This window comes from Rhinopithecus roxellana, chromosome 4 (genome assembly GCF_007565055.1).
Source record: "Rhinopithecus roxellana isolate Shanxi Qingling chromosome 4, ASM756505v1, whole genome shotgun sequence".
Taxonomy (NCBI): Eukaryota; Metazoa; Chordata; class Mammalia; order Primates; family Cercopithecidae; genus Rhinopithecus; species Rhinopithecus roxellana.
In genome coordinates, this window is record NC_044552.1 from 58,238,472 (window position 1) to 58,251,678 (window position 13,207).

The following is a 13,207-nucleotide window of genomic DNA, read 5'->3' on the forward strand; positions in this document are numbered from 1 at the left end:
TGAGGTGGGGATTTCCTATGCTGTTTTAGAAGACAAGTATGAAGTACCTTTTTTTTCCCACATAAAGGTTAATTTATTTTCCCGTTATAAAGGAAAATGTTTACTCTTTTTAAAAATCAAAAGCATGCCTGAATAATTTTTATATTTTAGTAGAGATAAGGTTTCACCATGTTGGCCAGGCTGATCTCGAACTCCTGACCTCAAGTGATCTGACTGTAATCCCAGCTACTTTGGAAGCTGAGGCAGGAGAATTGCTTGAACCTGGGAGATGGAGTTTGCAGTGAGCCGAGATCACACCACTGCACTCCAGCCTGAGTGACAGCAACAGAGCAAGACTCCCTCTCAAACAAAACAAAACAAAAAAATCAAAAGCAAATGGAAAGGAGTAAGAAGAAAAGGAAAAGCATAAAGTTTGTGAACCAGCCATCCTAAAACCATTTTTTTTTTTTGCAAGGCTAAATAAACATTCCTTCATAATACTTGGGCTAGGTAAAAAATTATACTGATGCCCTTTCAGTGTTTCATATTTCCCATCTGCATCGTCATCCATAGAGGTAGATCAACAGTGACAGTCCAGGTATGATTTAAAGAATTCCTTAAAATATCATTCTTCTTGTGCCCAGAGCTCTCTGTTGGCTCTCAGTGGCTTGTGTAGCCCTGTCAGCATTCCTGGGCTGAAATCCCTACTCTCAACACCACATCACTGACTCTGGGTTCAGGTTCCCAGAGTCCTTAGTAAGCTTTGCCTGAAGCCAAAGTGACGTCTGATGAAGACTTCTGTGAGCATTCACATTGCTAAAGGGTACAAAGTTCTCGGCTGTCTCTTGTGTCCTCTAGACTCAGTCATAACAGCACTTCATTACCTTGGAATAGATGAAACAGCAGACCCAGGGGTGGATCCTGATGGGAGGGGTAGCCTGATGGGGGGGGCTCAAGGCAGGTGCAGCAGATACAGCGGGTGGTCACCCCACCATCCCAACTCCCATCTTCCACAGGCAGAGCTCTGATTGGGTCAGGAGTCCACCACCTCCCTCCTCCGTACTCCCCCACACTACTCAGATGACTGAAGCAAGGGTGATTTCATCCCCAGTTCCAAGGGTAAAGCACAAATGATCTGGGCCATCCTGCTGGCTGTAGTTGGTTTCAAAGTGGGCTCCTGACCAAGTTCCGCCCAGTATTGTGAAGGGAGATTTGCTCAGGAGCTTCTGAGAAAGATCCCCTTGTTCTTAAGAAAGTGACTCCTTAAGTCACTGCTTCTGGATGTGGGTATGAGGCCTGGAAGTGCTGCTGTCCTCTGGGGACCCTGAGAGGGTAGCAGCCTCAGGGCAAAGGCAACATACTACAAAACACAGCAATAGACAGAGACAGAACCTGGGTCCTTGATTTGACCACAGAGTTGCTAAATCAACAAACCCTGAAACTGGTCCTAACTCTGGATTTCCTGTTCTGTAATTCATTCCAGATTGTTTGAAGGTGATTTTCTTTTCCCCCACGAGTGACCCAAGGCATTCTAAGTGGTATATTAGCCAAGTTAGTTGTGGTGGTTATTTTTTTAATAGCCAGTTAGATCATCAGACTGCTCACCCAGGAGGCGTCCCAGGCTTCCACTGTGTGAACACAGGGCATCTGCTCTCCAGGCTGACCAAGAGCTGGGAGCATGGGAGACATCATCTCTCTGTGTCTTGGTTTCCTTAACGGTGCTATGAAGAAACCAAGGGGCACAGGATGGCAGTGACTGTGTCTAGCATTGAGGAAGACTAAGTCCTATTCCAGACAAGATTCCAGAGAAGTAACGTTGGAAATGAGAGTATCTCATTACACTCAAAGGTGTTGTGACCTACGCTTCTTTTATTTATTTCTTTTATTTTTATGTCTAGCAGCTAACCTACCCGGAGCCCCCTGTAAGTTTTACCTTGTGGGAAAAGGCATGGAGTATAAGACTGGAGAGGTAGGAAGCTCAGGATTGAAAACAAAGAAATGAGAATTTGACTCCTAGGTCCATCATTAAACTGATATGTGACCTTGAGCAAGGCTCCTTTCTGGGCCTCAGTTTCCTGAAGGGAGTTACGAAGTCTCCTTGGCTATGAGATTATACAGTTTCTGATGAAGAGTACTTTTTGGTAATAAAGGATTATTTTAAGTGGAATGACATTTCAACCAATTGGAACATTCAATCTATTGGGAGGTCTCTCTGTGGTCTTCTTTAATGGAAAGAAGCCAATAATCAGAAAATACACAGCCATCAGGTATTTGTCTATGTGAGCTTCTTCTTTTAAAGTAAATTTCAGAGTATGACTTGGAGTCAATTTACATTATATGGGTCTCCTTTCTACCTAGATTCACTGAAATCGACATCCATGTGCAATAAACATGACTCTGAGGCCCTGCAATTGGGTTCATTCAGCTGCATTTATTTATGCAAAAAGTAAAGCATAGCCAAAATTTGGGAAGATTTTTAATTTAAAAAAGTGGAGATGAGAAAAGCAAGTTTCAATGTAATCCTCCTTTAACTAGAATATCTCAATGCCCCACTCTTATTTCCAAATTCATATAGGCCTTGGAGTCTAGACTGCTAAGATGCATAATACAAATGCCATAATAGAGACCAGTGTAGAACCCAGTACTATTCCATCTGTGGAGCAGTGCTTGGTTTCACACCATTTTCAGTCTGTCTAGAATTGTTTCCTGTGTGTTAGTCACTGTTACCACCCTGTCCCCAATTAAAAACTAAGCTCCTTTAAGAGATAGAGTGCAGGTTACTCAATTTTTGTGCTGTGTCTCACCTTGTCTAGCACTCAGCAAATATTAGATGCTCAAAAGTATTTATTAGTGGTTGACTGGAGAGATCATGAGACACTATTGCAGACTTCTGGGTTCACCTTGGATCTCACTCTTCATTTCCTTCTAGTCCCTGACACCCACGGTACCATAATTCTGAAAATAGAGTAAAAACTGGAGAGCTAAGGAGAGAAATAGGTGTCTGTGTTAGTTAAATATGCTTCCAAGGTGCTTCTGAAGAATGAATCCTTCTAAAATAGTGTGTACAGCATTTGTCTGTCTGGCTAAAAAAATCAAAAGCTACCTAAGCTCATTTTATCACATGGTTCTGATGAGTTAATAATTTAGTCAGTTGTCCAAATTAGCCACAGAATTGTGCCTAGATTAGGTGTTATATTTAGAAACAGGTTAGAAGCTTTGAGGTGAGGGTGATTCTGGATGCCATAGTCCTAGAATTATCTAGCTAAATAAGGTTTAAACAAATGCATCTTTTTTCTGCATATAGGTTCATCAGGGAAAATTTTGAAAATACAGATAAGAAATAAAAAATAAATAAATTATACTGGTAATCCTTCTGCCCATAGATAACCACCTTTAATTTGTAAATAATTATTTTCCCAGACTTTTTCTAGTGAGATATAAATATAAATATGAATACTGTTTTTTAACAAAACGAGAGCTAATATTGAGAACTGAACCTAATATACCTTCCTGTCCCCGTGATAAACAATTCTGGGGCAAATATGTTTTTCTGTTTCTATGCCAAACAATACTAGGACCAGACAAAACAAACAACTTGCTACTTTCTCCAGGAAATATTTGCTTACTTATCAAGACCTACAGCTTGTTCAATAACAACTGTTCAAGACCTCACCTTACAGTGCCCATTGATTCAAAGCTTTTACATTATAAACTTTGCCCAATTCCAGCCCATTTTCTGACTTTCAAGACCCACCTTAAAATCATTTGGCCCTAAATGGCCCTAAGACCCTGTAAATATCGTTCCCTTCTGATGTGCTACTAAGACTCTGTCAAGGAGGTGTTCTTCTGTGTTAAAATAAATCTGATAAACTTAGCTTTTCTTGGTCAACAAGTTTTTCTAGCAGTCTTTTTTGAGAATTATCATTAGCCAACACTCTACACACTTTTGTTAATGGGATTTTTTCTCATGCATACATCGTGAATATCTTTCCATGCCCTTTTTCATCTATAACATCATTCTTGTGTACTACAATACATTTAACCAGTTCCTTATTATTTGGCCCTTAGGGTCACTCTAATTTTTTACTCTTATAATTGATGCTATAATGGAGTACCAATAAGCTGGCTTCCTCATTATGTCTATTTTTCCCTTAGAATAGATTTCTGGAGGTGGAATTGCTAAGTCAAAGGCACATCTATTGTAAGGCTCTTGAGATAGATTGCTAAATTTACCTCCAGATTGTTCCAAGTTACTCTCTCACCAGCAGAATACAAGTGCTTATTTTCTCACATCATCATCAGTATTGAGATGTGTTATTTTTCAATTCCACTAAAATGGATAAGTGAAATACACCTCATAGTTGTCTCTTTATTTAATCATGTGTTGAAGATCTTTCCCAAGGACACAATTCCACTTTCTTTACTATCGTTAGGTTCTCTCTTTCTCAGACAGAAGTGTGCTAGTTTCCTCCCCTGTAACTTAGCTACATGTCCATGAGACTGCCACACCATGGGATGAGTTGAGTATGAACTGGTTCTCACGGCAGTTGTTGCTCCCTTTAGGCATATTTTGAAGTAGACGTTAAAACATAGGTTCTTTCTTTAACTAAAACATAAGAAAATTAGAAAAAGAAAAAATTTTTTTTTAGTCCACATAAGGATTACCATTTTAGGTCAAACCCAGTGTATACCCCCCCAATATAGTCTCAAGGGTACTAGGAGCATATTATGGAAAGGGGTGTATATGTGTTGTGGGGGTAGGGAGTTCTCTCTGACTTACAGCTTTGGAAACATTAGTATTGGACTTGTGAAGAGCTATTTTCTACCAATAAATTTCACCAGAAATTCTCACAATTCATTGAGCTCTTGGCCTTCAGCATAAGTTCGATCAGGCTGCCATTAGGGAAGATGAGTGTGGATGAGAAGAGAAACCTGGAGAGCTGGCAGGCCCTGCCCTGGGGTTTGTGGAAGTGTGATATAGGAAAGTGAAGCAAGAGAACCTGAAATCAGAGTCTATATTTCTAGAAAAATGGTCTGCAAAGTACTGTGGCCTCGAAAGTAAGACCCAAGAGACAGGCAGATCTTCAGTTTTAAATCCTAAATTAATTAATGGTGTAGGAGACTTTACATTCACCTGGAACCACAGGACTTTTGGAAAATATTGGTCTTCAATCTTTCTTCTTGCACCCACGTTCTTATGTATCACACAGTTCTGCCTCTTATCACATTGACAGTGATTCTCAAAGGAATTCTTAAAAAAAAAATAAAAAACAGGATGGCACTAAATATTTGGCCCTTGATTTATCAAGTTGCCATATAACATGAAAACAAAAACTAGGAGAAAGGTGGTGAATGTGAAAGAGCATGAGACTCTCGCTGAACCACAACATAATAAAGATGACAACAGGGCCAAGTTCAACATCCAAAAGAGACATGGAGCCCAAAAGCTAGTGTGTGGTTATTTAATTCTAGAAAAGGGAACTGTATAAGGGTGTTGAGGAAGATAATGAAAGGAGCAGTTAAAATGTAAACTGCCCACTGGAGACTATTTTAAAATGCTTTTTTGGCGTACCTTGCAAGGAGCTCCAAAGTCAATAATAAAAGCTCCTATAAATGCATCAAGGCAGAAAGCCAACTAGATAATCAGTAAGACCACTTGACCTAGAGCTGCACTGAAAACTCTGTGTAGCTCTAAAATGGAAAGAATATGGAAAGGCAGTTATTTTTCCTTTAACTCTGTAAAGATGAAGAAAGACAACATGGACATTTTAACTCACTATTTTGAAAGACATTGTTCATAAATATGGATTCAAACATATGCCTAATGCACTGAAGGCAAAAATTGACAACAGGAGGCATCCTGAGAGTGAAGCCACCAGATAAAACACATGGTTGCATCATGGAAATAAGCTCCCCTAAGAGGGGCAGTGAAATGCCTCCATACAGGCAAGAACAAAGCCCAGACTGCACCCACAGGATCATAAATTCTGAACTATCAGTTGTGGCTCATTCTTTGAGATACTGGTCTGAGACTGAGTCCAAAAAGACCAGCCAAACACTGGGCTTCCTCTAGAACATTCTTGGCCATGACACAAAACACTTCACCTCTCCCGGTGCAAAGCCAAGGTGTGGTCACTCCTTTCTGCAGTTCCAACTGCCGTATCACAAGTTGTGTTAAAGGTGGTCCTCATATGGTAAGTAGTACATACTTATATTATCTCACATTCTTACAACATTCCTGTACCATATCTATTTCCTTATTTACAGATACAGTCTGAGGCCCACAACAGTTGCTTATGTTCATAAGCAATAAGAGCTAGGATTTTGGCCGGGCGCGGTGGCTCAAGCCTGTAATCCCAGCACTTTGGGAGGCCGAGACGGGCGGATCACGAGGTCAGGAGATCGAGACCATCCTGGCTAACATGGTGAAACCCCGTCTCTACTAAAAAATACAAAAAACTAGCCAGGCGCGGTGGCGGGCGCCTGTAGTCCCAGCTACTCGGGAGGCTGAGGCAGGAGAATGGCGTGAATCCGGGAGGCGGAGCTTGCAGTGAGCTGAAATCCGGCCACTGCACTCCAGCCTGGGCGACAGAGCGAGACTCCTTCTCAAAAAAAAAAAAAAAAAAAAAAAAAAGAGCTAGGATTTCAACCCAAAGACTGCCATCAAGTTTCATAGGTGAGGAAAATAGACTGCAACAAACAATAGTTTTCCTCAGTCAGGAAGGCAGAGATGTGATATGATCAAACAGAAAGTCGTGAAAAACTTTGTGAGTTGATCTCCAGATATAATGTAAACCAGGTAGCACACAGTATGGGAAACCCTGTAGTAGCTAAAATTAAAAACAAAAATTGCTTCGCAATGTATCTTGGAGACAGTTCTTCATAAGTACATATAGTTTTCTCAGTTGTTTGTTTTACAGGTGTATAATCTGCATTGTACAGTTGTACATTTATTTATTTATATTTTTAATTCAAAAAGGAAAACACACACACACAGTAAAAGTCATGCAATTCAAAAGTCATTGCAATGAAAAGAAGGCAACTCTCCTACCCTAAATATTCTCACCCCCCTTCCCAGAGCTCATCACTGTTAACAATTTATTTCATTTGCTCCCAGAAAATTGCCATGCGTATATACACACTTCCACATGCATCATATGCCACACATACATTCTTTTTTTTTTTTTTTTTTGAGACAAGTCTCGCTCTGTCGCCAGACTGGAGTGCAGTGGCACGATCTCAGCTCACTGCAACCTCTGCCTCCTGGGTTCAAGCGATTCCCTTGCCTCAGCCTCCCAAGTAGCTGGGACTACAGGCGTACGCCACCACGCCTGGTTAATTTTTGTAATTTTGGTAGAGATGGGGTTTCACCATGTTGGCCTGGATGGTCTTGATCTCTTGACCTCATAATCCACCTGCCTTGGCCTCTCAAAGTGTTGGAATTACCAGCGTGAGCCACTGCACCCGGTCCACACATTCTTTGAAAATAAGAATACAGGACATGTTGGTGGATGTATATGCATACATCTTATTTATTTTATAAAAAATAGAAGCAGAATGTGTTTTGTATGTTCTTTTTGGTCATTTCTTTTTTTGTCTTATTTTATTTTTAATTGACAAATAGTAATTATATGTACTGATGGAATACAATGTTATGTTTTGATACATGTGTAAATTGTGGAATGATCAAATCAGGCTAACTTGTGTATCCATCACCTCAAATATTAATCATTGATTTGTGGTGAAAATGCTTAAAATCCTCTTTTTTCAGCTATTTTGAAACATACATTATTATTAACTATAATTGTTGTGTTGTGCAATAGATTGCCAGCACTTATTCCTTCTATTTATCTGTAACCTTGAACCTGTTAATCAATGTCTCCACCTTCCCTGTCCACCCACTCCTCATTCCCCCAGTGTCTGGTAACCACCATTCTACTCTATACTTCTGAGCTGTTAAGATTCCACACATGAGTGAGACCTATGCGGTATTTGTCCTTCTGTGCCTGGCTTATTTCACTTAACATAATGTCCTCTAGACTAATTCATTTGTCACAAATGACACCATTTCCTGTTTTGTTTTGTTTTAAGGCTGAGTGGTATTCCATTGTGTCTATATACTACATCTTTTAAATCCATTCATTCGTCGATTCGGGTCACTTAGGTTGTTTCCATATCTTGGCTATTGTGAATGCTGCAATGAACATGGGAGTGCAGACATCTCTGCAGCACACTGATTTCAGTTCCTTTGGGTATATACACAGTAGTGGGATGGCTAGATCATATAGTCATTCTATTTTTAGTTTTCGGAGGAACCACTATATTGTTTCTAAAAATGGCTGTGCTAATTTACAATACCACCAACAGTGTATAAGGTCCCTTTGCTCCACATCCTCATCTTTGTTATCTTTCATCTTTTTGATAAAAGGTCTGATGTGATAGCTCATTGTGATTTGAATTTTCATTTTTTTCTGATAATTAGAGATGTTGAGCATTTTTTCATTTATCTGTTGGCCATTGGTATGTCTTCTTTTGAGAAATGAAAGCAAAACATAGACAAATGGAGTTGCATCAAACTGAAAAGCTTCTGCTCAGCAAATGAAACAATAAAGTGAAGACACAAACCACAGTTTAGGGGAAAATATTTGCAAATTATACATTGGATAAAGGACTAATATCCAAAACACACAAAGGAACTCAGACTACTCAGTAACAATAAACTAATCTTATTAAAAATGGGCAAAGAACTTGAATAGACATTTCTCAAAAAAGCACAATGTTTTTTGTATTTTTTTTACTTTAATGTGTATTGGAGACCTTCCATATTAATATACGTTTCACATTCTTTGCAACATCTATATGTGTTTCAATCTATGAATGCAACCTAACTCACTTAACTGGTCTACTTTTAATAGATATTTAAGTCATTTCCAGTCGTTTGCTGTTGAAATAATGCTGCAGCAAACATCCTTGCAGGTGTCTTTGAACACAATTAAGAAAACATCTGTAGGCTAGGTTCCTAGCCTAGAGGTATGATTGTCAGATCCCAGGGACATACATTTAATTAACTATTATTTTTATTTTTTTATTTTAAATAGGAAATGCATTTGCATGACTCAAAAATTAAAATGCTAGAACACAGTAAACATTGGAAATTGTCACACTCTTCCTTGTCCCTGATCATCATACTTCCTTCACCCTATCTAAACTAAGACTTTATTTGTGTCTTGTACTTTTTCCAGATTGTTCTGTATTCAGATGCAAGAAAATGCAAGTATATATACTTACTGCCCCACCTTCTTACCCGAAAGCACATATACATTGTTCTATATCTTACATTTTCCACTTAATGTGTCCTGGAGATCTGGCTATGGACTGAATGTGTTCCCCAAAAATTTATATGCTGAAACCTAATCTCCAGTGTGGTGATATTAGGAGGTGGTGCCTTTAGAAGATGATTCAGTCATGAGGGTAGAGCCCTCAGGAATGGGATTAATGCCCGTATAAGAAAAGACATGAAAGAAGTGTTCTCTCTGCCCTCCACCGTGTGAGGATACAAGGAGATAATAGCTGTCTGCAAACCAGGAATAATTTCCCCCTGCCCTCAGACATCAGATCTGCTAGCACCTTCATCTTGGACTTTCCTGCCTCCAGAACTGTGAAAAATAGACTTCCATTGTTCATAAGCCTTCCAGCTGATGACATTTTGTTATAGCAGCCCTAACAGACTGACAGATCTTTCATTATAAGTATATAGGGATCACCCCCCATTCCTTTTTACAACTGCATGCTACTCCATAGTGTAGATGTTCCTCAACTCGATTAGTCCCCTTCTGATGGACACTAAAGCCATTTTCAAATTTTTGCTACTACAGAAAATGCTGTAATGAATAAATATGTACATACCTCATTTTATACTCATATAAATAGATGTCATGCTACCACTTATAAAAAATTAAGGGAACACAGAATTATATATCCGTGTTGGCTAGCAAATATATAATAATTCATCAGAAGTATAAACAAAGACCTAATAATAACATTCCTTGCTGGAAAGGATGGGAACTTACAGAAAAGGAACAAAGTAGGAAGTTCTCTGTATATCTTTTTACATGTTTTTATTATTTGAGTCATGTAAATATGCTACAGTACTATATAACTACTTTGAAAATTATGTAATATGTATCAAAATATGTTTATGATAGATTTAGATACACTCACAAGGGATCCTTTTCAAAAATAGGCTGTTTAAGGCATCTTTAGGCTTTTGAAGCAAAATTATAACTGGCCATGTGCTTCTCTTCTAAACTCATCCCGTAGTTCCTTACCTGACTTGTAGCATAATTGTAAGCATCAATTTTCATGAATTTTTTCCCCAGGTGGTTAGTTGATCATTGCTAGCATTATCTCTCTTTCCCTGAAACTCTAGGAACACTAGAAATAGTTACCAGATTCTTTTTACAGAAGTAAATTAAGAAATGTAGTTAATAGAAAATGCCCCACATCCCACATCTATCCAACATTAGGTAAAAAGATGACCTATGGCTATGAAGAATTCCTGGGCAGCCTTGGTTTACAGTACCCCACTCATTTGGCCCATGTGTGAAATTTAAATACACAGTGCTTTGTGCTTCAAGCCTCACAGGAAATCCCTCCCACCCCAGGGAAAGGGCGGGCTGTAAAGCTGCTCTCACTTCAGTCCTCTTCTGTGTACTGCTGCTTCTGTGAACACGCAACATTCTCCCATTACTTGGACCTTCCAGAAATTTTAGGGTCGTACACTATATTCTGAAGCTGCTTTGTTCATTTTTCTTTTAACTATGCTGTCTCTTCAACAAGCCATCCTAGAATTGCCAGGAGATGTTTGAAAATTTAGTCAATTCACATTCATTGATTTTTCTTCCTCCTTTTTTTCTCTTTCTCTTCTAAGAGCCCTTCTTGTGACAATTAGGTCCCCAGAGGCTTCCCTGTCCTTAGGCTTACAGCCCTCTTCTATAGTTGTATTACGATTTTATTACATGTGAGTGTATTATACATTATGTTACATCATACTAGATTATCTCTTTTTAGAATTAGAGCCAAAAAATTAAAAAGCCATTGTCTCTTTTAAGGGTGAACGCTAAGCTGAGGTGACAGTAGATCAAAACTGCCATCGCCTTCCATGTATTCATGCGACAAATCAGGGATGGTGACTTTGTTTTTTCACATATCCACATTACAGGTTGAATTGTGTCCCCCAAAAAACTATGTTTGAGATGTAAAGCCCAGAACTTGCATATGGAAACAGGGTTTTTGCAGAAGTCATTAGGCTAAAATGAGGTCTCATATGGGATTAGGGCTCACCTTAATCCAGTATGACTGGTGTCTTTACAAGAGGATAAAAATTTGGATGTAGACACAGAGGGAAGACAGCCATGTGAAGACAGAGGCAGAAATCGAAGTGCTGCTACAAGCCGAGGAAAACCTGGGGCTACCAGAAGCGGGAAGAGACAAGGATTCTCCCCTACAGGCACTGGAAAGCATAGCCCAACCAACACCTTGATTTTGTACTTCTAGCCTCTAGAACTGCAAGAGAATAAATAGAATAAATTGTTTTTTCCAAGCCACTCAGATTGTGGTACTTGTTGCAGTAGCCACAGGAAACTAATATACCATGCATTTGTTCATTTCTAAAAATGTCTGGCATGTGCCCCTTCTCTGACCTGTTTCCACATATTCCAGACAAAATGGAATGTCATCTAAGTATCATCAGAGAGGCTGTCTGCCGCATCAAAGGTGGGATTTTAGCATTCTGTGTCCTGCAGCCTGAGACCAAGTGACTGGTTCATGCCCCCTCCCTGGCATCATCTAGAAACTTTCCAGATCCTCTGCACTAAGTGGACACAAGTAGCATCCCAGGAATGCTCAGGAGATCAGAAGCCTAGCTCCCTATCATTGTTTTGCACACAATCCTCCACATTCCCAGCACTTCCCAATCCTGTGTTGCCCTGGCTACATGCATTTGGAAAACGTTTTCCTTTGCTCCTTGGGCTCATCAAACAAGGAGGCAAACACATCAGCTTTGGCCACCCCCAAAAGCCTTTGAGTTCTCCAGAGACTAAAGGCAGAAGAGACCCATTTTCAAAGCCATTTGTCTGAAGAGCAACTGAAGGACTTACTTATTTGGCAGATTCTTCCTTCAGATTTCCTTTCAGGTGATCATGGATTTGGCATTGGAGCACTTGGCTAATCCTCAAAAAGCACAAATCAAATGCCCCGTTCTCCTGCCCCATAATTACATTACCCACTTACTCCCCATGAGCTGGTGATAAAAGGAAATTTACCAAATAGGTGCTTAACAGATGGCCTTAAAATGTTTAAATTGCCACTTGAAGGAGGCTGATGAAAGGGGTGTGCACAGGTGTGACTTAGGCGGATGAGACCTGCTGTACTTGTGCAGGGTGGGGCCACTCAGAGCGAGCACACCCAACGGTGGAGGATTAGGCACCTCTGTGCTTCACCTTTGGCTACCAATTCAGATGCTGAGGCAAAGCCTGGGCCAGTGTCAGGACTGGGGCTGCACCTTGGGGAGTTGTACAAGATTTCTGATCCATTGCACCATGTGGTATCTTCTACCACCTGCCCTGGGACCACCGACAAACCCATTTCATGATGTATTCTGAAGTGACCCAAATAAGCCTCCTTCTTGGTAGAAGACTCCTCCTTCTGGTAACCTTAGAATGGGGAAAGGTTGAGCTCATTTGGAGTTTCATCTTTCAGTTACTGCTCTAGCCAATTGGTCCCACCCTTTAGCATCCATTTTCAGTTACTTTCTGCTTTCATCCGTGGAAATTCACTAAAGAAGTTCCTGTGCAGTATCAGTTTCTCTGGATGGGGAGGTCTGCTTCCTCGTGGAGCTCATATTTTGATTCTGCTCTCAGGACTTGGAGGGTCTCCCATCCTTTTTAGGCCATCTCCACATTTTAAGCCTCCTGCTGTGGAATCACATTTACTTTTTCTCTGAACTTCTTGAATTGCATGTTCCTAAAGTCTACTGCAGACATCCTAAAAAGCCCAGTGTTCCCTTAGCATTTGGGAGCTCCAGAATGAGAGGGCCACTTTCTCCCAAGGTCTCTATGACTTTGTTTCACCAACCAGCCTTTCCTTTTGGCTGAAGTGAGATTCAGAAGATGTCCAGAGAATTGATGTTCCTCATCTTTCCATCTTTTCTCTGTCAGATTTGTATCCG